This window comes from Onychomys torridus, chromosome 4 (assembly GCF_903995425.1).
Source record: "Onychomys torridus chromosome 4, mOncTor1.1, whole genome shotgun sequence".
Taxonomy (NCBI): Eukaryota; Metazoa; Chordata; class Mammalia; order Rodentia; family Cricetidae; genus Onychomys; species Onychomys torridus.
In genome coordinates this window covers 69976112-69981126 of record NC_050446.1, presented here as the reverse complement: position 1 = coordinate 69981126, position 5015 = coordinate 69976112, and positions in this window count along the sequence as shown.

The window sequence follows — 5015 nt, the reverse complement described above, 5'->3', positions numbered from 1 at the left end:
TTTTGTGTCTTATTGTGTTATAATTATAACTTAAGATTCTTCATTCTTGGATATTAATTAGCATTTATTGATTGCTTTTCATGATCTTAAATATAAAGTTGAAGAAAGTGCTCTGTTATCAAGGTCAGTTTTGATTCATCCTTGAAGCCATATGTTTTGGTGGGGTTTTTTAATAGGTAAGTACAATCTTCTGAAAAAGATTTGGTTCTTTTTGTCAAAACGGTGTCAGTAGAGCTGAAGCATGGGGTTCCATGCCTGTAATCCCATCAGGGCACCAAGGAATGAGGCTCACAAGTTCATGTGTAGGCTGCATAGTGAGACTTCCAGTGTCTTAGGATAGAAAAAGTGTCAGCCAGGTTCAGTGACAAACACCTTTAATCCCAGCAAGCAGGAGGGTGAGGAGGAGGATTCACAAGCTTGAGGCAATCCTGAGCTAAAGAGATCTCTCCTTTAAAATAAAAACCCAGTCCAGGAAGATGGCTCAGCCCATAAAGGAGCTTCCTTCCAAGAAGACAACTAAGTTCAATCCCCTACATCCACTTGAAAGTTGTCCTATGACCTATACACAAATTCACACTAAATGTAATTTTAAAAATTTAGTAAGAACCCACATCAAACTCTTACAAAATCATCATGAGATCTCTCCTGACTGCTCTTGCAAAGAACTCCAGTTTAGTTCCCAGTATCCACATTAGGCAGTTATGCCTGTAACTCTAGTTCTGAGACTGGACGTGTATTCCTCAGCAAGCATCTACATTCGTGAGATGCATGCATAGAATTTAAAAAAAAAAAACTTTAAAAAGTACTTTATATTAAAAGAAGAGAAGAAAATAGCACATTTAGGTTGGGATTTGTAATTGTTTCACTCACTTCAAATGGGAAAGCTACTTTTGGGAGGAATTGAAAAACTCAGCCAAAAACTAAGTGTGGATACTCCAGAAGATATATCTTTAATATATATAGATATATATTAGCATAAGAAATTCCTCACATTTTTAGCTGCTAATAGTCTAGGTTAAATGAGCAAAGAATTTTAGGACAGACTCCCTAGATGGCCTTGGTCACCCCAGCTTTTCCCAATCCTGCTTGTATGTCTCAGAACATACCAAGAATGAACTGACCTAACTTGGGGACAGAAACCTGCACAAGGGTTGTATCCTTGTTCTTTCTAGATTAGTATGTTCTACATGTTTCTGCTCAGTGACACCAGTTACACCTAGAATACAAAACCCAGAGTGCTTTGGGAGCTTTCAGATGTGGTATAACATAGGGCATTCCCATCTGCCCTGGGCAGCTTCTCTGACCTTGGAGGGAAAGTTTATTGGCTTTATTTATCTTTGCTGCCTACCTGTATTATATATTCCTTTTCCTAGTTTTACTGTGTATTGTATCTCACTAGACTAGACCTAAGAACCTTTGCAGAAATTACTAAAGAGCTTCAATACTCAAAATGTAGAAAGTAAATCACAAAGTATGTCATTAGTGCTACAAAATTCAGAGGTGGCAAGAGAGCTGACATCTTTACAAACTAGGATTTGAGCTGTACTGTAAATTGCAGAAAAGGAAGCACAAGTAAATGCCCGGAAGGAATAAGCAAACGCTCTCCTCTGCATTAGGGATACCTAGTGCAGGAACGGTTTTCATACATAGACATCCTTGTACACTGAATATACACAATTTTTATTTTCAATTATACTTTAATAAGACTGGGATTTAAAAAGATCCACCTGAACTATGGAAGACACATGTAGTAATATGTCACTCCTGAAATTCTTCGTTATTTGGCTAAAGGTATTATTGCAAATGTCATAGTCACAGATAAGCTAATTTGTGGTTAATTAAAAGGAAGATTATTCACTTGGAAACTTTATAGAAATTCATTAAATCTAGCCTAGAGATGAAGTAAGTCAGAGTTTCAAACAATGGAGACATTCTCTTACTGGCCTTAAAAGTAATGGCCATGTTGTGAGCTATGTAGCAAGATATAGTGGGCATCAGCATCCAGCAAGAAGACAGACCTCAGTCCTACAACAGCAAAGAACTAAAAGCTGCAAAAACTTGAATGAGCTTGAAGTGGACACTACCTAACCCTGCCACCAAGCTTCAGAGTGTAGCCTTGATACCAGTCTTGTGAGACTGAATAGAAAATGAGCCATGCCAAACCATACTCTCATTCCATAGTAACTCAGTGTTAAGCTGCTAACTTTGAGAAGATTAGCTACCAACAGAAAACCATGGAGAGCTCTCAAGTTTTGAGACAAAATCTTGTCTCAAGGGACAAGGGTTATGATCTACAAAAAACAAGTGGATGATCCGTTGAGTTTGTAGAAGCTAATTTTGCTTCCTTCCCAAAGGCTAGATGCCAAGAAATTGCTAATAGTTAAAATATGTATTAGGAATTCCACTCAGTTCATTCTGGAGTTCTAAAGCCAAGTAGGTGTATTAAAAGATATTAAATGATGGGCTAGAGATACATAGCTCATTAGTGGTGTGTTTCACTAGTATATGCAAGGCCCTGGGCTCTGTCACTAGCATTGTAAAGAAAAAAAATCAAATGATGCCACTTTAATTATTTTATATACAGTAGGTGACTACACCCAGAAATAAAGTGCTACGAAAAAAGGATTCTATCGTTTGTCACTACTTTAAAACACAGTTACACTCCTTATTCTCTACATTTAAACTCAATATGACACACGGCTCCCTAACAACTTGACACCAGCATCATCACCTTTACCACACTTTACTTGAACTATGATGACCTTTGTGCCAAGCCTTTTTTCACCTGGTTGTAGCTCTCTCCTCTACACATACACCCTTATCACACTCCCATTGTCTATATTTTAATTAACTCATCGACATCCTGGCTTACAGCTCAGTGTTCATATTTCCATGCCTAGTCTCCACTACCATGCAAAAGACAGATATATATGTATGGTGTACATGTGTTTGTATATGAGAATGTGTACCACATGTATAAAGGTGGATCCCCTGGAGCTGGAGTTACAGATAGTTGTGAGCAAGAGCAAAAAATGCTCTTCAGCCCTGAGTCATCTCTCCAACCCCAAGTTGCACCTTTTTAGTAAAATGAATTTTCTTTGTCATCAGTACTTTAAGCTGCCCTGGGGGCTAGGCCTGATGGTTCATGCCTGTAATACCAGCATCAAGAGGCTGACAAAAGACTTCAAGGCCAGCCTGGGCTAAATAATAAATTTCAGGCAACTTGGGCTGCATATGGGGACTTCATTAAAAAAACAAAACAGCAGAAGGCAGCACCGAATACCCTGAAACTGGCATTTTGAATAGTTGTTAGCCACCATGTGGCTGGTGGGTACTGTGCAAGGATGTCAAGTGCTCTCAACTGCTGAGCCATCTCTCCAACCCCCATTGGGCATCTTGTGATTGCTAATTAATATAGGAGGGCCTAGTCCACTGTGGGTGGTGACTCTCCTGCTGTGGAATATCCCTTTTGTACACTATGAACATGTATTACTCTCATTGGTCTAATAAAGAGCCAACTGGCCAATAGCTAGGGAGGAAGAGGTTAGGTGGGAGAGCCAGGCTGAGAGGATGCTGGGAGGAAGGGCAGAGTCCTGAGGAGCTTCAGCCAGATGCAGAGGAAGCAGGAGATGAACATGCTGTGCTGAAGAAAGGAACTGCCATGTGGTAGAGTATAGATAAGGAATATGGGTTAATTTAACTTATAAGAGCTAGTTAGTTACAAGCCTAAGCTATCAGCTGAGTATTCAATGAGAAGTCTCGGTGTGGTTATTTGGGAGCTGGCTGACAGGACAGAAAACCCTGCGTACACACCCCTAAGCAGGTGACCCTGGGCTGTATAGAAAATATAGTTAAGCAAGCCAGTAAGCAGCATTCGTTCACAGTTTCTGCCTCAGTTCTTGCCTCCAGGTTTCTGCTTAAACTCCTGCTCTGGCTTCCCTTCGTTATGGACTATAATTTGTAAGATGAAATAAACCTTTTCCTCCCCCCCCCAAAAAAAAACCGACGTGCTGTCAGAATTAAACAATGTCATGATCTCAGTTCCCATAGCATGAGGCAGACGTTTGTTTTGTTTTCCTGCAACACACCTATTCTCATCCTTTTCCCCAACAGAAAAAAAAACCATAACAACATAACAAACGACAACACAAAATGATACGCCATACTGCCATATTAGTAGGCAGTCCTGAAATACCTGTAAGAACATACGCTGGTAGAAGCTGGAACTTAAGCTAGTTAATTGCTATTGCTAGTCTACCTGCTGGTAGTTAGCTTCTAACTTTAACAAATATGCAAATCAATCACCTGAGACTTTCCTTAGACTCGCAAAGCGTGGGGGGAGGGGAGCCAGAAGTGCTGAAAACTTGCATATTTAATACGATCCCAGGAGATGCCAATATCTAGGTTCTACACCTACGCCTTTAGATTAGACCTGAGCTGCCCACCAAAGTCCTCTAGACACGTGCTGCTGATAAGGCCCAGAAGTCTGCCTACACCAGATGTAACTGATCTGTAAGTACATATCGCTTTCCAAATTTAGGAAGAAACAAAGTATCTATACCGATCACACGTGCAGATCTTGTCTTGAACTGCTATTTTGTATTTAACTAGAGCTATTTTTTAATTCCCTATGTGACACGCATTACAGTAGGACTGCGCCGCTGGGCACTCCATTACGAACCTTGTAAAAATAATGCCTCTCTTGGGTAGTTCGAAAGCATCTTTCATTGCACTACCAGACACAATACTTACTTTTTAAAAAGAACCACCACCTAGTCTTCTCACTTCTGCTCAAGCTCCACCTAGTCTACTATTATTATCTCCCCTCTGGTTCCCACGCTTGGAGATCATGTAGCCTAGAGGAAAACGATAACTAAAAAGCAGTTCGCAGCTCTGAGGTGTAGCAGTACCGGTTGCCCCCAGCAATGCTGAAGTGACTGTAGTGAGCGGGCTCCTCCTCCTCCTGCTTCAGAGGCGACCTCCCCAAGATGGCGGACAGCAAGGAGTAGCTTCCG